This window comes from Ruditapes philippinarum, unplaced genomic scaffold (genome assembly GCF_026571515.1).
Source record: "Ruditapes philippinarum isolate M1 unplaced genomic scaffold, ASM2657151v2 ctg1728_1_1_1_1, whole genome shotgun sequence".
In the NCBI taxonomy this organism is placed as follows: Eukaryota; Metazoa; Mollusca; class Bivalvia; order Venerida; family Veneridae; genus Ruditapes; species Ruditapes philippinarum.
The window spans coordinates 396050-417754 of record NW_026855921.1 but is presented as its reverse complement, the minus strand read 5'-3'; the positions used below and the strand labels follow the sequence as shown (position 1 = coordinate 417754).

Below are 21705 nucleotides of genomic sequence, written 5' to 3'. Positions count from 1 at the left end.
CCAAAATACAAGCATATTTGGGATGTTAACAAAGTTCTTTTGTATTTACAAAATTTAGATGATATGACTTTACTACAACTATCGTGTAAATTATCAATGCTCTTTTTATTAGTGACAGCACAACGCTGTCAAACTTTACATTTGATTGAAACTACAGACATAACACTTTCAGAAGATATAGTTACAATCTTTCCAAATCATGTTCTCAAACAAACTAAGCCTGGTAAACATTTGGGGGTTATTAAACTGAAAGCTTTTAATAATAATAAAACCCTATGTGTTGTGCACACACTTAAAGAGTACTTAAGACGTACTCAAAGTCTAAGACAAGGTAAAAAATTGCTCATAAGCACTATGAAACCACATAATCAAGTAGCCAAAAGTACAGTTTCAAGATGGGTTAAACTGACTCTTGTTAAGGCTGGTATTGATGGTAGCTATGGACCTCATAGTACCAGATCAGCCTCCACTTCAAAGGCAAAACTTCAAGGGGTGTCATTAGAAACAATAATAAATACAGCTGGCTGGGCAAACGCCAAAGTTTTTGGCCAGTATTATGACAAGACAATAGAAAATGACACTTATACTTTCCAAGAAGCTATCTTACAAAAAATGTAAATTTGAATTTATAAAAGTATTCACTAATTAATGCATGTTGCTATATAGTGTTCAATGTATATAAGTTTACATTACATTAAACTGCTAGTTTAAAAAATTGTTGTTGTATTATTTTAAAAAATCTACTCTAAAATCTCTATGTGGGGCTCCTTGGGGGAATATGTGGGAGATGAAATTGGAAAATTAAACGAGACTTACCTTAGTAAGGTGAAGTTTAGTTGAAATTTCATCGACCACAATTCCCCCATGGAGCTTCACATACCCTCCCTTACCCTACCCTTTTAATGATTTTCAAAAATAATATCGGGCAAGATGTCTAAGATGTCTTACATCTTGCACGTACTCTAAAGTCTGATAAGTTCCAGCAGATAGCTGCGTCATCTCTCTATGTGAAGCTCCATGGGGGAATTGTGGTCGATGAAATTTCAACTAAACTTCACCTTACTAAGGTAAGTCTCGTTTAATTTTCCAATTATTTTCCTCCAGTGAAATACACAACTTACATTTAACAAAGCCAGGTCTAATATAAATTCGCAGTCAGTAACAGAAATATGGATGGATGGTTGGACTTTTTCTCCTACTAGAATTGTTTGTTTTTATTATTTAAACAAGCGATCAGACATATTTTTTTAATAAAATGAATACTATCACCACCATTTAACGTTGATTGTGGAACTTATTTTCAGCCCATGACTTCTTGTATTTAATGAGAAATTCAACTTTTTTGAGGCTCTCAATGGGGAAAACAGATTTTAATATTAACGTAAATATTGAGGAAATTTCGTTTTAACTTGTTTTTAAGCATAAAATAAAAAGAAAATTTGTTTGTTTGTTGTGTAAGATGTAATTTTATTTCATCTCGTGAACTTTAAAAACAGTATTCTCACTCGTGGCTACGCCACTCGTGAGAATACTGTTTTTAAAGCCCACTTGATGAAATAAAATTTCATCTTACACACAAACAAACAAATATCCTCTATATTTATCACCTTTTGATTTTAATACTTATGGCTTAATTCTCAATTTCCTAGTCTTTTATCAAACACATATTTTAAATTAGTCTTATTTTGAATCCTGGACATACAACATCTTAAGTCTTATTTTAATTTCGGAAGTTAGAACATCTAATAGTCTCATCTAGAATTTCGGACATATAACATTTAGTCTTAACTTAGAAAATAAATAAGAAAACTTAACTTAAGAAAATTCAGGTGCTAGCTGTGGACTATATTATTATTTTATATTTGAGAACTTTAATAAATCACTATAAAGAAATAAATAAAATAACATCAACACTGGACTTTCGTGTTATAAAATACCATCATTTACAAAGAGGATACTGGATGTCACAGATATACTCCAGTATCCCACACTAACCAACCGAGGGTTTCCGTGTAGGGCGATAACTAAGCCAGCGAGTCCAATTCCCCACAAGACCCCAAAGCGAAGGCCCTGCCGGCGACCCTCGGCTACAGATGAACAACCTTAATGTGTAGATGGTAGTAAAGGAAGGAATTTTTGCTGCGACCAAATTTAACAGAATTAAGGCCCTTTGTTAATTTTTTCACTATATACCATATAGAAATTTTGTGAAGGCAACTCCTCTTAAACCGGATGGCAGATTTTGCTTAAACTTCCAGGGATAAACAACCTTAATGTGTAGATGGTAGTAAAGGAGGGAATTTTCGCTGAACAGAATTATGGCCCTTTGTTGATTTTTTTTTTTACTATATACCATATATATGTTGTCAGTGGGAGCATCCGTGTCCTTTGGACACTGTTCTAGTTTACTGTTACTTCTTATTTCTTAAGGGATAAACTTCATACTTCAAATATATGTTACTTATCATCAACCTCATGTTATGTGACAAGGTTAATAACTCTAGCACCAATATTGCAAGAATTATCTCCCCATCAACTTAGGTTTTTTTACTTGAAAAATGTTATTTTTTACTATAACTTTTTAGGATTGGCGTGTGTCGTCCGCATCCGTCCACACTTGTTTGTTAACACTCTAGCGGTCACATTTTTGCCTCAATCATCATCAAACTTTGTCAGGATGCTTGTCTAGGTAATAGCTCGGATGGGTTTGAACATCTAGGATGAAAAACTAGGTCACAGGAGCTAAATATAGAAAAACCTTGTTAACACTCTAGTGGTCACATTTTTGACTCAATCATCATCAAACTTGGTCAGGATGCTTGTTTAGGTAATTGCTCGCATGAGGTCGAACACGGATGTAAAACTAGGTCACAGGAGCTAAAAATAAAAAAAAACCTTGTTAACACTCTAGTGGTCACATTTTTGACTCAATTATCATCAAACTTGGTCAGGATAAGGTTGAACATGGGTTATCTCGGATGAAAAACTCGGTCACAGGAGCTAAAAATAGAAAACCTTATTAACACTCTAGTGTTCACATATTTGACACAATTGTCATCAAACTCGGTCAGGATGCTTGTCAAGGTAATTGCTTGGATAAGTTCAAACATGGGTCATCTCAGATGAAAAACTAGGTCACAGGAGCTAAAAATAGAAAAATCTTGTTAACACTCTAGTGGCTACTGTTTTGATCCAAATATCCTGGAAATTGGTGTGAAAGTTTGTTTTGATGATTTCTAGGTAAAGTTCGATTATAGGTAACCTTGAGTCAAAAACTAGGTCACACCGCCCAAATATGGAAAAACCTTGTTGACACTCTAGCGGTCACATTTTTGACTCAATTATCATCAAACTTGGTCAGGATGCTTGTCTAGGTAATTGCTTGGATGAGTTCGAACATGGGTCACAGGAGCTAAAAATAGGAAAACCTTGTTAACACTCTAGTATCCAAGTATCCTGGAAATTGGTCTGAAAGTTTGTTTTGGTGATTTCTAGATCAAGTTTGAATATGGGTCACCTGGGGTCAATAACTAGGTCACACTGCTCAAATATGGATAATCCTTGTTGACACTCTAGTGGTCACATTTTTGATTCACCTGTCATGAAACTTTGTCAGAATGCTTGTCTAGGTAATTGTTTGGATGAGTTTGATTGGTCAGGTGAGCAATCTAGGGCCATCTTGGCCCTCTTGTTTAGTTTTAACCCTTTCCCCCATGAGCATATTGTGAAAAATGGCCATTTTCACTGAAAAGCCTCCTCTTACAAGTTCAAACTGCTATGAAACTATGAAAAATGCTTCAATACTAATCAAACTTGGCACAAATGTTGACTGGACCATTGCCTTTGTAATAACATGCTCAGTCTTAAATTTCCTATTACCATGGCAACGAGGGGACATCTCAAAATTGCCAAAAATCACTATTTTGCCTCGTTTTTTTCCATCAAAATTTATTTCAAAGTGCTGCAACTTCTCAAGGGATTGAGATAGAGTCAAAGGCTTTTCAGCGTTGGTTACACGTTACCTTATGATTGACCTGGGGTCATTTTAAGCCTCTCACAAGTCCAAAATTTTCTTGGCGATGAGGGGGACTCCGCCCCCCTTCAAACCCCCTGATGTATCTTTTGGATGGGGGGTGGTGCCGAAAAAGTGCTCACTTCTTTTAGCAACATTTCTCAAACGAAAACATGTTTTTGGGGCCCAAATAGGACATATTTTCACTATTTCAGGCCTAAAAAAGGAGGGGGGGGGGTGTCGAAAGTGCGTTGTTTCGTGTTTATATAAGGTAAAGGGTTACTGGTATCTACCTCAAACTTCAAATACTTATTCCTTATCATCAATTACATTTTATGTGACAAGGTTCATAACTCTTGAAGCAATATTTACAGATTTATCTCTCTTTGAAAAAATAAGAAATATTATAACTTATTTACAAAGTGACAGGGTGAGCTTTTGTGATCGCTTTTCGTCCGGCGGGCGTCCATCCATCCGTCGTCCGTCTGTAAACTTTTGCTTCAAATGACATCTCCTCATAAACCACTAAGCCAATTTCATCCAAACTTCACAGGAATGTTCCTTTGGTGGTCACCTTTAAAAATTGTTCAAAGAATTTAATTCCATGCAGAACTCTGGTTGCCTCATGATGGCAACCGAAAGAAAAAACTTTAAATATCTTCTTTTAAAGAACCCAAAGAGCTAGAGCTTAGATATTTGGCATGAAACATCTTCTAATGAGTGTCTACCAAGTTTGTTCAAATAAAAGCCCTTGGGTCAAAATTGGCCCCGCCCCAGGGGGTCATTGATTTTTCCTATATGCATATAGTAAAAACTTAAAAAATCTTCTTTTAAAGAACTCAAAGAGCTAGAGCTAAGATATTTAGGATGAAACATGTTCTAATGGGTGTCTACTAAGTTTGTTCAAATAAAAGCCCTGGGGTCAAAATTGGCCCCGCCCCGGGGGTCATTGATTTTCCTTATATGTGTATAGCAAAAACTTAAAAAACCTTCTTTGAAAAAATCCCAAATAGCTAGAGTTTAGATATTAAGCATGAAACATCTTCTAGTGAGTGTCTACAAAGTTTGTTCAAATTAAAGCCCTGGGGTCAAAATTGGCCCCGCCCCGGGGGTCATTGATTTCCTTATATGTGTAAAGCAAAAACTTAAAAAATTTTCTTTGAAAAAACCCAAATAGCTAGAGTTTAGATATTAAGCATGAAACATCTTCTAATAAGTGTCTACAAAGTTTGTTCAAATAAAAGCCCTGGGGTCAAAACTGGCCCTGCCCCAGGGGTGTCATTGTTTTTAACTATATGTGTATAGTAAAAAAATTTTCTTTTAAAAAACCCAATGAGCTAGAGTTTAGATGTTTAGCATGAAACATCTTCTTATGGGTTTCTACCAAGTTTTGTTCAAATAAAAGCCCTTGGGGTTAAAATTAACTCTGCCGGGGGGGGGGGGGGGGGGTGGGGGAGAAGGTCATTGTTTTTCCTTATATGTGTATGTGTATAGCAAAAACTTAACATCATGAAACATCTTCTAATGGGTGTCTTAATTCCAAGTTTGTTCAAATAAAAGCCCTGGGGGCCGTTTTATCAACGCTCTACGACATGTCGTAGGCTAGTTTTTTGTCGCAGACATGTCGCAGAACGTTAAAACCGTTTTATGAACGTTTGTCGTAGCCTACGACGTCATAGAAAATGTCGCAGCTCTACGACAGGGCTGGGGCTGTCGTACGACTTTTCTGTGACGTCAAGACTGGCGATCACTGTTTACATGTATACATGCTCAGCACATTATTTTTATTAAATAACTTTTTCAGAATAAAAAGAAAACATATTTCAATTGTTTTTGTTTCCTTTTATTGTCAAGCGCTTATATAAGGGCATTATACATGCGCGCTAATTATAGAAAGAAACAGAATATACAAATCTTATACCCTATAAAAATGTCTAAAATATCGTTCATTTGGAGCAAATATGCCCTTACGGTCATACTCTATTCTATTAATAATGAGTTCCGAAGATTTCTTCGGGAAATAGAATAAAAATAAATTTACTCACATCTTTTTTATTTCACATTTGGAAAAATCATAATATTTTTACTAGATTTTACATAAATTTAGATATTTCTTTGAAGAAAACCCATATGGTATAAAATAAAGGACACCAGAAAGTTACCGTGGTCATGAATCCGGAAAAACAATTTTAAAAAGAAAAAAATAGTCAATAGAATATAAAAAAAGTTCAAAAAGACAAGGCGACATTAACCAAAAGTTACCGTGGATGAAAAGCACCAATATTTAAATTGTCAAATTTTATGATAAACTGCAATATACAGTGTAGATATAATAATTCATTCTGCACAATTTGCATTGTGTATTAATTATGCATTTTAATTCTTAAAAAAATCTAGAATCCGAACTGTAACTACGTAATTTGCAATCCCAGGGTGGGGAGTTATTTAGTATACTACAACTACATGAGATATACATGTACGTATATATATATCTATAAGTAGCCTGGGATTCAGGCGTTGATATATTTTTTGCCTATTCATAACTTACGCGCTTTTTCATACTCGATACTCATAGATAATACTACATCTCTGGTTTTGATAGTATCAATATATGAGTTGTGACACGACAAAACCAACATAATGGGTTTGCGACCAGCATGGATCCAGACCAGCCTGCGCATCCGCGCAGTCTGATCAGGATCCATGCTGTTCGCTGTCAGTTTCTCTTAGTGATGGAAATCGGATGAAATTTGTCCCAATCGATCATCGGTTCAATCGGATGGGACATAATCGATAACTTTTCGATCAAAGTCGCGTTATTAAAAAGAAATAGGGAAGAAACATTTTACAGTTTTAATCCAATATATAGAGAATAATAGGTTGATGCCGTGGATGGAGAAAGTTTATCTGGCGAGGCGGAGGAATTTATTGGGTGAGCCGAAGGCGAACCCAATAAATTCCGGAGCAGAGCCAGATAAACTTTTTCCATCCACGGCACCAATCTATTATTCTATTTATCCTGTCACCGTTTTTTTAAAGACTTTTATTAGGCAAACTACATTTAATCACACTATCGGAAATGTTTCTATATAAACAAAGAAGGCCCGAAGCGTTCATTATTCTACAACAATGCACTCGCCGTTCTTATTATCTCCCTGTGTATTTTCACATTGAGAGCGCCATTTTGTTTGAAAAATGTGATAAATAAAAACAATTTTTTGTCGAATTTTGTTGTGAAAACTATCTAGAATGAAAGAAAATGGTCTAACTAAGAAAATGAATTCGAACACCAATATCTTTTATTCAGTCGTTAACGCTGTACAGACGTTTAAAGTATTGTTTACGTGACGTCACAATGTAGCGCCAAACAGCACGTGCAAAACAATCAAATCAAGTACATTATTTTAATGTCGCAAACGAGTTAAGTTTTACATTTATTTCACTTTTAATAATTTTTATTTCGCTTTAAAAATTATAGAGTTAAATAAAATAAACAAACAAAGTTTTATCAACGTTTCCAAAATTCGTTATTCTACACACAGAAGATTTAACGACAGTTTTTATATTTTTTTCTTGAAAAGTAGTCCGGCAAACATGCATACCACGTGATCAAGTGCCGTAGATCAGTAAAAATATACGGCACCTAGTTATCGGGCCGAAATTGATACAAGTGACAGGATAAAGTTAGTTATAATTTTAAGAAATACATGTAGATTTAATTTATAATTTTAAGAAATACATGTAGATTTAATTTTCCAATGGATGTCAAATAATAACATTCACATCACATTATATATCTATTGTTAACATCACGTATTGATCCTATTCAACTCCAAATAGTCTCTGAGATAATTTTTTGCGATCGGCGAGGTGTTCCTAAAAGAAAATTAACGTCAGAATTAATTCCCTTTGATACTTTAAACATTTTCGACGACGTCGCGGAACAAATATATGTGAATCGATTATTGTCGCTTTACATAACAGTAACTGATTATCGGCAACTTGCGACAATCGGAACATCACTAGTTTCTCTACTTGTTATAGAGTTGTAAGCGAACAGCATGGATCCTGATCAGACTGCGCGGATGCGCAGGCTGGTCTGGATCCATGCTGGTCGCAAACGCATTATGTTGGTTTTGTCGTGTCGCGGCTCATATGTCGATTTGCCGACAAGAAGCACATAAAAAATCGACAGACTGGAACCCAGGCTAATCTATGAGAAAAATTAATCCGCTTTCCGAAAAAAAAACGCAACAAAAACAAAAACAACAACAAAAGAGCTACATTTTAAAGTGAAATATTTCATACAAATTACAAGTTGGAACAAAACAAAAACAGCGTGTTACGTTCCAATTAAAAAGCAGTGCGCTTAATATACCTTTACGAAAATATGTCAAAACAGCAATTCATTATTTCGATTCTTTAGCAATAGTAAATCTATAAGATTAATTATATATATTTATTTCAAACAACGAGAATGAAAAGAACTAGTTAGAAATCTTGTGTGTATTGAATTCCTCGTAAAATGGGTAAAAGTGTGCGCCACACGTTATACTAGAAACATTGGGTGTCATTTAAGTAATTTATATGTACAAATCATTGGTTTTATCATGATAGCTAATACTTTAAACATAATTTTGGCGTTTCTTAAAAAAGCAGCTACAATTGTTTCTAACGCGCAAAAATCCTTTCATAAAGGCCCATAAAGCCATAGAAATGCTTTTATCTTTTAAAGCTTTTTATTTATATATATATTGTTACTTTTTTTATTTTTATTTTTATTTCCATTATCATTAACCTGAACTATCGTTTGCTTCTGTTAATTTTTGCCAATCGAGTACGGTGTTAATGATTTAGTAATTTGTATGAAAGACAAAATTTTGCTACAATAACAATTTTAATACTTTCACATTCACCACTACTTTCTTTAGAAATATAGGCAAAACAAAAATGTAAGTCTGCACAAACTGCATGATATAATAATTATGTATTTCAATTCTTTTTAAGACTTGAAAAAATATAGTATCCAAACTGTATTTACAAAGCCGGGAGTAGGGGATTATTTAGAATACTACATGAAATATATGTATAAATACCTATAAATAATTAATATCATTCCGAAAAAAAAAAAACACTAACAAACAAATATACATGACACTTTAAAGTGAAATATTTCATTAAGATTACAAATTGGAACAGAATACAAAACAGCATGTTCCGTTTCAATTAAAAAAGCAAAATAAACAACAAAAAAAACCAAAACAGCAATTTATTATTTCGATGCCTTGGCAATGGTATATCTATAATATACATGTATATTATATGTTTTTGTTTCAAACAATGAGAAAGACAAGGGACTAGTTAGTCGCTTGTTCTTATATTCGAGTGTGTACCGTACTTCTCGGAAAATACTATGAAAAATGGCTATACTCGATACTATACTATGCTTTCGACAATAATAATTCAGGTTTTTTTTTTTTTTTTGTTTTTTTTTAATTTTTTATATACTGTGGGTAGCTTGTATAGTCACGGGTACTCTGCACCTTATCTCGTTAAAATCAGTTGAGAAACAGCAAAGTTTGAAAAAATGTGCGTGTTCCTTACGTGGTATAACTACTTTCAATCCGTATTAACTCCGAGGTTATTATAGATAATAGCCGTGACGTTCCGATTTATCGCCACACGATATACTTGAAAAGTCCGGTGCTATTTAAAAATTGACAGTAAGCTTTTAATTAACTATTAAAGTACTATAAACATACTTTTTGGCGTTTCTTAAAAATGCTTTTGATTTTTTAGTTTTCTATTTTAATTTCTAAAAGTGGCTGATCGGTTGTACCGTCTTTTGCGTATGTTAATTTTTTATTAAGTTGTGATAGTTATTTTAAATTAGTATTTTGTTTAAAAGTCAAATACAACTTTGTTGACATTTTTGGTTAGTAATTTTACATTCACCTCTTCAAGTCATAAGCGGCTGCATGCTTTGAGACAGTTAATTAAACGTTATAAAACCCGTGTTCGCTCTGGTAAAAAGTAACTCGCTTCTGAGACATAATGTGCCTTTAGCATTCAGTACAGACCCGACATTTAGGGTGGAACCGTAGCGTGACATAATATTTAAGGGGTGAATCGAGTGCAGAAAATATAATATGCTGTATTTCTCACTAAAATGTTCTTTGAATGACATTAAAATATTTATCCGTTTTATAATAATCATGTCAATTTATCCGTTTGATAATAGTCATGTAAATTACATCAATACTTTTAGTACTTTGATTTCATATGTGACGTCAAAGCGCGCACTGGCTAGACTGTGTCTCGCGTAAATTTTGTCTACGACAAAGGCTGCGACGTCGCAGAAACACAACGTCTGCGACACGTTTCATAAAACGGTCGTACGACATTCAGGGCTCATCCTGGGGGGAAATTTTAGGGAGAAGTGATTTCCTCGCGAAAATTAGGGAGAATGGAAACAACCCAATGTGTATGCATTAACATGCATGGCTATACATCCTTTAATTATAATATTAACACAAATAACATCACTTATAATATTTCTCCAGTTTATTAATTAATAGTAGATTGATTAATAGTAGTATTAATTAAAAGTAGATTAATTATGTCTCCCCCACCTCGGGGGGAGACATATTGTTTTTGCCCTGTCTGTCCGTCCGTCAGTCCGTCCGTCAGTCCGTCCGTCCGTCAGTCCGTCAGTCCGTCAGTCCGTCCGTCCATTCTTCGTTTCCGGACGATAACTAGAGTTCCTTTTGACCTACAGCCCTCAAACTTCATAGGATGATTGGTCTTATAGAGCTGATGATCCCTATTGTTTTTGGGGTCAGTAGGTCAAAGGTCAAGGTCACAGTGACCGTTGGTCAATTTCTCGTTTCCGGATGATAACTAGAGTTCCTTTTGACCTACAGCCCTCAAACTTCATAGGATGATTGGTCTTATAGAGCAGATGATCCCTATTGTTTTTGGGGTCAGTAGGTCAAAGGTCAAGGTCACAGTGACCGTTGGTCAATTTCTCGTTTCCGGATGATAACTAGAGTTCCTTTTGACCTACAGCCCTCAAACTTCATAGGATGATTGGTCTTATAGAGCTGATGATCCCTATTGTTTTTGGGGTCAGTAGGTCAAAGGTCAAGGTCACACTGACCGTTGGTCAATTTCTCGTTTCCGGATGATAACTAGAGTTCCTTTAGACATACAGACCTCAAACTTCATAGGATGATTGGGCTTATTGAGCAGATGATCCCTATTGTTTTTGGGGTCAGTAGTTCAAAGGTCAAGGTCACAGTGACCGTTGGTCAATTTCTCGTTTCCGGATGATAACTAGAGTTCCTTTTGACCTACAGCCCTCAAACTTCATAGGATGATTGGTCTTATAGAGCAGATGATCCCTATTGTTTTTGGGGTCAGTAGGTCAAAGGTCAAGGTCACAGTGACCGTTGGTCAATTTCTCGTTTCCGGATGATAACTAGAGTTCCTTTTGACCTACAGCCCTCAAACTTCATAGGATGATTGGTCTTATAGAGCAGATGATCCCTATTGTTTTTGGGGTCAGTAGGTCAAAGGTCAAGGTCACAGTGCAGTGGGGGAGACATGCGCTTTTTTACAAAAGCATCCTCTAGTTAATAGTAGATCTGGCAATGGCAAAATGTTTTTGAGCTGCAAATATGAATATAAAAAATTATTTTTGATATCTATTGAGCTTTCTCTAAATATGTGTTTATATATTTTTATGTACATTTGTTGATAATAATGTGTAAGAAAAGATATGATGATAAAATTAATTTAATATTTTTTACTTTCCTCACTTTTAATAGAAGATGAAGTCACTTTGGATATTGATTAATAATACCTGTTCTATTCTATTCTGGTAACAGAAATTTCTTTCAAAGTTCTGATTTTTTTTTTTTAATGCGTTTATTTAAGGTCGCCGCCGGAAAGCCCATATGGGCGACCGTACACTCAAGTCGGGCCATCCTAGAGCGTCCCGCCGAGATTTTTCGTCGATTTTTTTTCCAGCTTTATTGGTGGAGGAAGACCCCAGGTGCCCCTCCGGGCATTATTTCAGGCACGAGCAGGCACCTGGGTAGAACCACCGACCTTCCGTAAGCCAGCTGGATGGCTTCCTCACATGAAAGAATCCGACCCGAGTGAGGATAGAACCTACAGTGGTGAGGGACCTGTGATCTCAAGTCAGCAACTTTAACCACTCGGCCACGGAGGCCCCTACAAAGTTCTGAATGTTGTAATGTCAGATTTATATGCATATAATTATGCTTATAAAACAATTTTCAAACATCAAAGAATATGTAAAATATGTACTGCAAACATGTGTGCACATTATATTTGATCACTAAAATTACATACATTCATTTCTTATTGAAAAAATTGACTGAGAAATTGTAGAAAATTAATTTCTAATTACCTCCCTTTATTTTCATGAAACGTTAAATTCGGTAATATCTTTATAAATAATGCTTTTTAAAATTTACAATATTGATAAATCTTAATCTGAGCGTCATATTTACGACATTAAAACAAAGATATATCAGAATCAGTAACTTTCTTACTGCTCTGTTTCGGCATTTCGCCTTGTAGCCATGACGTGAGCGACATAACAATTTTACAGTAAAAATTGCAGACTGAAATCATTCAAAACTATGATTAAGTTTTTAATCCGGTAGCTGATCATTAATGAAATTGATTATTTTTAATTGACTAACAGTTTTGTGATAGCCGTGAAAAATCCATTGCACATCGACTTTACTCGGGTTAAAAACCCACCATCGAAGTGCATCGTGTATATCAATTAGGGAAGATTGCACGTGTTTAGATAATCGGGGAAAAAAACAATGTATAATTATCGCCAAATCCTGTATTAAACTCGCAAAACTATCACACAATTATACCGTTTCGGGCCGATGCTCTCATTATTTACTGTTTAGAGTAGACGGTCTATCGCTTCGCTTACAGGTAGAAGGGTAGTATAAAGCGACGCTCTGATTGGATAATGATAATTAGCGGTCGTCATATGGGCGGATACAATCTCTGCTCTTTACATCGCTAAGTATTTACTATTTGGGAATTAAGATTTTATCGGCGATGTTGACTTCTCTTTGATCAATCGGAAGAGCGAAATTGGAATATACACGGCGAAGTTTTCGCCTGAATCGCCCTTCCGGATGAGCCCTGACATTGCCGCAGACGTATGACACCGACAAAAAATTGTCGTAGACTACAACACGTTGATAAAACGGCCCCTTGGGGTTTAAACTGGCCCCGCTTCGGGGGCCTATATACAGGTGAGCGACCTCAGGGCCATCATGGCCCTCCTGTTAATGTATCTACTTCAAACTTCAGATATATATTTCTTATCATTACACACATGTTGTGTGACAAGGTTCATAACTGTAGCGTGACTATTTCCAGAATTATTCCCCTTGATCTTGGAATTTATGTTAACAATGTTATTTTTTTACTATAACTTAATACATAATTATACATAATTAATTTTTCTTTCATAGTTTTGTCTTCCTAATACTGCATCCAGTATTTTATTAGTCGAGCTTTGCTGTCTCCTGTAACAGCTCTTGTTATTGGATCATAATAATGTTTGTTTCAATGAAATACAGGTCAAGTTCAAATATGGGTCATCTCTGGTCAAAAACTAGGTCACAGGAGCTTAATATAGAAAAATCTTGTTAACATTATAGTGGCTGCAGCTTTGATTAAAATATTCTTGAAATTGGTCAGGAAGGTTGTTTCAATGATTTCTAGATCGAATTTGAATAAGGGTCATCTCTGGTAAAAAACTAGGTCACAGGAGCTAAATATAGAAAAATCTTGTTAACACTCTAGTGGCTGCAGTTTTGATCCAAATATCCTGGAAATTGAATAGGAAGGTTGTTTTGATGATTTCTAGATCAAGATCAAATATAGGCCATCTCCAGTCTAAAACTAGGTCACAGGAGTTAAAAATAGAAAAGTTTTGTTAACACTCCAGTGGCTGCAGTTTTGATCCAAATGTTCTGGAAATTGCTCAAAAAAGTTGTTTTGATGACTTCTATGTCAAGTTTGAAAAATTATGGGTTGTTTCGATTAAAAAAAAGGTCACAGGAGCTAAAAATATAAAAATCTATTGAACACTAGTGGCTACTGTTTTGATCCAGATATCCGGAAAAAATTGGTTTGAAAATTTGTTTTGTTGTTTTCTAGGTCAGTTTTGAATATGGATCACCGGGGGTCAAAAAAAAGGTCACACCCCCCAAATATGGAAAAACCTTGTTAACACTCTAAAAGTCACATTTTTGACTCAATTGTCATCAAACATGGTCAGGATGCTTGTCTAAGTAATTGCTTAGAGAATTTTTAACATGGATCATCTTTGATGAAAAACAACGTCACAGGAGCCAATAATAGAAAAATCTTGTTAACTCTCTAGTGTTAATATTATTAAACCACTCTTTTTATAGTAACCATGCCTTTGATGTAAGTCAGTGTCATTATTCCTCTACTTGGCCTGCTTTAGGAGCAGTTTGTCTGTTTCCAATGACATTTTTTGTTGTTTTTTTGTTTGCTTTTTATATCCCTGCACAACAAAGTTGTAAGGGGGGTATACTGGAATCAGTTTGGCCGTCTGGCCATCCCGACGTCTCCCTGCACTACCGAATAGGGAAAGGGGGCCATCTAACTGTAAACAGAACAAAAGAGAACAATAGAATTCATTCCGTAACAATAGAATAAGGGGCCATGGCCCTCTATTAAACAAAAGAAAATAACAATAGAAATGGCCCTTTATCCCTATTTGGTCTGGCTGTCCGTCGGTTTTTCCTTGTCCGCCCAATAACTTAAGATTCCTTTGACCCACAGTCTTAATATTTGGTATATAGTTTGATCATGATAAGTAGATGACCCTTTTGATTTTGAGGTTACCAGGTCAAAGGTCAAAGTCACTGGGGCCTTGACTAAAAAAACATTGTCTGCCCAATAACTAAAGAGTCCTTTAACCAACAGTCTTCATATTTAGTATGGAGGTTAGTCATGATTATTAGATAAACCATATTGATTTGGAGGTCACTGGGTCAAAGGTCACAGGGGCCTTGACTTATAAAAAAGCTTTTCCACCCAATAACTTAAGATCTCTTTGACCAACAGTCTTCATATTTGGCATGGAGTTAGTTATGATTATTAGAAGACCCCTATTGATTTTGAGGTCACCAGGTCAAAGGTCATGGTCACAGGGGCCTTGAGTGAAAAAAAGCTTGTTGGTCTAAAAACTTAAGAATCCTTTGACCAACAGTCTTCATATTTGGCATGGAGGTTAGTAATGATTATAAGATGACCCCTATTAATTTTGAGGTCACTGGGACAAAGGTCAAGGTCACAGGGGCCTTGACTTCAAAAAGCTTGTCTGCTTAGATTCCTTTGACCCACAGTCCCTATTTGGCATGGATGTTGGTCATGACTATTTAGATTAGGTGATCTCCTTTTGATTTTAGTCACTGGGTTAAAGGTCAAGGTCACAGGGGCCTTGACTTCAAAAAGCTTGTCTGCTCAGATTCCTTAGAACCACAGTCTTCCTATTTGGCATGGATGTTAGTCATGGCCATTAGGTGATCCCTTATTGATTTAAGTCACTTGGTTAAAGGTCAAGGTCACAGGGGCCTTTAGTTCAAAAAGCTTGCAGACTCAATTGCTTTAGAATGCTCTAGTCAATAGTCTTCATATTTGGTATTAAAGTTGGTTATGACTAGTAGTTTACCCATATTGATTTTGAAGTCACTAGGTCAAAGGTGAAGGACAGAAGGGCCTTGACTAAAAAAAGCTTATCCACCCAATAACTTAAGAATCCTTTGATCCACAGTCTTCATATTTGGCATGGAGGTTAACCATGACTATTAGATGACCCCTATTGCTTTTGAGGTCATTGGTTCAAATGTCAGGGTCACAGGGGCCTTTAGTTCAAAAAGATTGTCCGCCCAATAACTTAAGGATCTTTTGACAATTTTCACAATCTTCATGTTTGGTATTGAGGTTGGTTATGACTTGTAGATGACCCCTATTGATTTTTAGGTGACTGTGTGAAAGGTCAAGGTCACAGGGGCATTTACTACAATAAGCTTGTCGGCTCAAATGCTTAAGAATGCCTATCAACAGTGTATTGATTTTGACATAAAACACCCCCAGGCAAAGCCACATGAATGGGGGGGGGGTTCAAGTCATGCAGTGGCAGTTTCAGTTTTGAGGTCAGTAGGTCAAAGGTAAAGGACACTTCCTTGAGCTGTAAATGACCACTGTTGATTCTGACAAAGTGGTATGCGGGGGTATTCACGCCATAACAGTGGCAGTTCTAGTTTGTTTTGTTTTTTTTTGGGGGGGGGGAGGGGGAGCATGTTTTTTTTTTATTTATTCATTGTTAAGTATATCTTTTTAAACCCCTCCTGCATAAATGATAGGAATGGCCTCAGTCTGTCAGTCAATTCATCCTTCAGTCTGTCTATCCGTCCGCACTACCGAAAAGAGATAGGGGGCCTTATTTAACTGTAAATAGAACAAACGAGAACAATAGATTTCATTCCATAACAATAGAATAAGGGGTCATGGCCCTCTATTAAACAAAAAAAATAACAATAGTAATGGCCGTTTATCGCAATTCGTTCGGACATCCGTCTGTCTGTCTGTAACACTTTCGTGTCCACTCCATAACTTAAACCTCTGAAATTTTTATGCCTCCCGCCATAAAATGGCTGGGGCATATAGTGTTACCCTGTTCTGTCATTCCATCCTTCCGTCCGTCCTTCAATCCTTCCGTCCTTTCATCCTTCTGTCATTCCGTCATCATAAGTTTCCGTTCGTTATCTTTGTATACATTCAGCTCAAATTTGACATATGGATATATCATAAGAAAATACGGGTCAAGTTCGAATTTGGTCATGGTTCGATAATTTTTGGCAGAGTTATGCCCCTTTCACTTAGAAAATAATATGAAATTTTCAGATTCTGTTTATTATATCCCCAACGGTATAAAGCATTCAACTCAAATTTGAATAATGGATATGTCAAAGGATTGCGCAGGTCAAGTTCAAATTTGGTCATGGTTTGATGATTTTTGGCAGAGTAATGCCCTTTTAACTTAATAAAAAAAAGGAAATTTTCAGTTTCCGTTTATTGTCTCCCCAACAGTTGTACATATTCAACTCAAATTTAAGACATGGATATGTCATAGAAATACACTGGTCAAGTTAGAAATTGGTCATGGTTTGTTAGAAATTGGTCATGGTTTGATGATAACTGACAGAGTTACCCCTCTTGAACTTTGAAAAAAAAATTTTTAGTTTCTGTTCATTATCTCCCCAATGGTTGTATACATTCAACTCAAATTTGACATATAGATACATCTTAGGAATAAGCAGTTCAAGTTTGAATTTGCTCATGGTTCAATGATTTTGGACAAAGTAATCTCTCTTGACTGTCGGAAATTTTTTGAAATTTTCAGTTTCAGCACTCATACTTTGTGGAATTGTATATAGTCATTATTTTGGCTACAAATATGCAATTTACAAAAGGTTAACACTGAGTAGTTTCAGTGCTTTGTACAAACATGGTTTGTGTTAACATTGAATAGTTTTAAGGGCTTTGAACTTAGGATGAAAAAATAGTTTGTGCAAACGAATTTGAAACTTTTATATCATTTAAAATTTTGGCTACATGCCGGGGCATCTGTGGCATGACGACACATTCCTAGTATAACTTGGCACAAGTTATCACCATTTTGAGACGAGGTACAGAGTGCAATAATGAGTTGCTACCCCTAAGGTCAAGGTCACACTTAAAGGTCAAGTATTAAAGAGTCTACATTTCGTGTCTGCTCCATAACTTTTAAAAATGTTTGAAATTACTTGGAAGAAATGATCACCATTATGACATTATGTGCATGACCCAGCATCCAGGTTGCTACCCCCAGGGTCAAGGTTAAATGTTCTCCATAACTTTTTGACTTTATGAAAGATTTTAAATAACTTGGCACACATAATTGTCTTTTGCAGAAGGGGATTTAGCTGTCCTTCAGACTGTCTTGTTCAAGTTAAAATCCCCAGTTAAGGCATGTTGTACAATTCTGTTACCAAAACCTTTAGCAGAACAGCAAGGTGACAGTCCGTCCATCAGTGATCTGTTTAATCAAATTAAATAGTAGTTTGTGGCTCATTGACCCTTGATCCGTTGCCTGCCCTTTTAGATGACGTTTTGCCTGTTACGAGGGGTGTTCAAATATGAATGCAACTAGACCAATATCTAGCTTGCCTAACTATGTACATAGATTGTTGTGTAAGCTCTCAATTGAAACAATAAATGTGTGAATCAGTTGAGTCTAGATTTGACAATAGATTGATTAACGCTATCTACTTGTGTATACTAAAGCTAAAATGGTTGGGAAAAGGTCTCCTTTTGAACCGCTGTATTCTTGGTATAGTCTGATTTTATTGACCTGTCAATGATGAATACATTATAGGACTCATTTAAATATTCGATCCCACTTGGGTTTGGTCCGTGTAGTTTACGAGAATTAATGTGGAGTATATTAGTCATGGATTGAAAGTCACGCCAGCTTAATGTGAAGGTTTTCGTTAATTCACAATAGAACAGTCGGTAAAGAGAATGCCTGATAATTGAGAGGTGGGTGGTTCGATCCTTAAATTTACTGTTGCCATTGTTTTAGTACTCTTTCTTTATTTTTGCAGTATATTTTAATGGAACAGATTTGTAGTGTGTTTTACGGCATTGAAAAGACATTTATTGATTTTAATCCGTTTTAATTTTAAACATGAATTCTTAAAAAAAAACATGTTATTTAAAAAGAGTATATACATAACAAAATTAAGTAAAATATAATAAAAAAACGAACAACATAAAATAATCATATATAGATTCAATAATGTTGAAAGTATCAATAAGAAAAAAACGGACCAACGCGGCCTCGAACTTAAAACACGTGTGGCACTTAGATTATAAACTCGTGATTTACCCTATTGCGCTATAACGCTGACTACATGTAGTTTAGAGAAACAAATTATAAATAAAATTCCATCGTACAGCATACATCTCACGAAACTTACCGAACATCTACCGAAGATTAATATACTGTGTGCATCGACCGTGTAATGAGTATGTAATTGACAGGTTAATAAAACCAAACAATATACAGGCGCAAGACATATTAATGAAATATATCCTGTTCATGGGAACAATGAACTTTCTTTTTCATTTGTCACACGGTGGTGTAAGAAATTTAAAAGTGGTGTGGATTCAGTAAAAGTTGCACCTCATACACACCATCTGAAAACTGCAATTTCACCAAAAATGGTTGAAAAGGTAAAGGATTTGATTAGTACTGATGCAAGATTACCAACTAGGTATACAGCTTAATACAAAAGCGGCCATAATGTACCAGTTAACAAGAATATCTGAAACAGGAAAAGGTTGTTGAGCTTCCACACCCTCCTTTTTTGCCAGATCATTCCCCTTGTGACTTTTTTCCTATTTCTGAGGTTCAAAAAACACCTTGCTGGAAGAAAATATCAAAGGCGAAAAAATCTTGGTTCTGCTATTTTCCGGTATTTGAACAGTATACATTGTACCTCGAAAAGATTATGAAAACGCATTTAAAAATTGGATTAAAAGACTAAAACTTTGTGTATCAGATGGTGGTGAGTATTTTGAAGGACTAAATAATTATTTTGGCACTGTTTGTTAAGCACTTCTGAAAATTGCATTATATTTGAACTCACCTTGTATCTTCAAAAAATAAATTATGAAAATTTATTAAAACTCTTTTATTTACTACTATGTGATAACAAATGCCTTTGTATGTATTTGTTTAGTTTCCTAAGTGTACTGAAACACAGTAGTGACGCTGATAATTCCTACATTGGCAAGGTCACCGTTCCAATCAGGGTAAGTACATTTTATAGAAAAAAATAAAGTAACTGAGAAAATGTTTAATCCTATTGGTATTATGCCAGAGTCATTTATAATTTTAAACATCATTTATGTATCTCTAAGAATTTTTTTCAAGTTTTTTCCCCTTATTATGTAATTATTGCAGGCATTTATTGAATTAATAAGACTAACTTTAACAAATGAAATTATACAAGAGGGTGTTCTGCAGCATTTCCGTGGATGAAAGATATATAAAAGTTAACCAGTTTGTCCAAAACCAAAAAATACCAGTGTACAGTATCAAAAACATTTTGATATATTTTAAATATACACAAAGGGCTGTTGCAGTTAAGAATTTACCTTGATTGTGCCCATATACAAAAACAAAACCACTAAGAATTGGTTCATACAAATTCATACAGTCGAACTTTGTTTGGTGGAACTCGAAGGGCCTGTGCAAATTTTTTCCGAGACATTGGTAGTTCGTGCAATTTACCGAGGTGAACTATTATCACATAGGACATAGGCCTAAACGTTTTCAAGCTTACACCAGCCGAATGATAAATACGTCAATATAATTGTTTGTTAGTATATCAGTTTGTTAAATACGTCATTTCTTTTAAATATTAAGAAATATTATCCCAGTGTTTTCAAATGAATATTAACGTAACACTGTGTGAATCTATATTCATGCATACTGTAATTGGTTGAGTTTGATTGGGCAATTATTTTCCAAACGGGACTTCGAGTGAAGGGAGGTATTCAAGCGATCCGAGTTCAAGCGAACAAAGTTTAAATGTAGATATGAACAGAAACTAATTCTATCCATCACAAAGTCTTACTTTCTTCAAGAGTGTCTTTCATGATAGTTATAAAATTATTCATCAAAATGTCCTTTCAGGGACAATAATGCAAGTGAAATGGGGACAAATTGACATGAAAATGCAATTCTAATATAAAAACTGGCATTATGTACTTTGTTTATGCCTTTTCATATGTATCTAAATATTTAACCCTTTACCTCATATATACGCGAACAACGCACTTTCGACCCCCCACCCCCCCTTCTCTTTTAGGCCTCTAATAGTAGAAAAGTGTCCTGTGTGGGCCCCAAACATGTTTTCGTTTGAGAAATTTTGATAAAAAAGTGTAAGCACTTTTGTGGCGCCGCCCCCCATCCAAAAGGTATATCAGGGGTTTGCCAGAAGGGGGCTGTGCCATCTTCTGTTTGGGGGATTTGAAGGGGGGCGGCAGTCCCCCTCATCGCCAAGAAAATTTTTGACTTATGAGAGGCTAAAAATAACCCCAGGTCGATCATAAGGTAACGTGTAACCAACACTGAAAAGCCTTTGACTCTATCTCAATTTCCTGAAAAGTTTTGAGATGTCCCCTCGTTGCCATGGTAAGGAAATTTAAGACTGAAAATGTTGTTACAATGGCAATGGTCCAGTCAACATTTGTGCCAAGTTTTATTAGTATTGAAGAAGTTTTTATAGTTTTATAACAATTTGAACTTGTAACGGGAGACTTTTCAATGAAAACAGCCTCATGCAGTAATGGGTTAAATAAATACTGGTTCTGGTTTAAGTATAAAAGAGAGCATTATTATTTGGTACATATACATTGCTAATCTTCTTTCATAAATGTGTAGCACTTTGGGACCATCAGTCATGTGCAACACCCAGGTCTGAAATCACACTAAAACTTCAAAGGTAATTTTTAATAAAAATGCACCAATGTTCTTG

General features: G+C 35.4%; 1 protein-coding gene across 3 annotated transcripts in view; it reads left to right on the top strand.

Moving 5' to 3' along the window:
- The window catches only part of LOC132744808 (protein unc-13 homolog D-like), a 333410-nt gene that overhangs the window by 46429 nt on the left and 265276 nt on the right, over positions 1-21705 (top strand). For 2 of the 3 annotated variants that reach the window (XM_060733589.1, XM_060733587.1), the window contains exon 3: positions 19903-19975. The gene's annotated coding sequence lies outside the window, so the exon portion shown is untranslated. Of the gene's footprint in view, positions 1-19133; positions 19394-19902; positions 19976-21705 lie in introns of those variants that run through there. The other variant, XM_060733588.1, reaches the window with a different exon arrangement.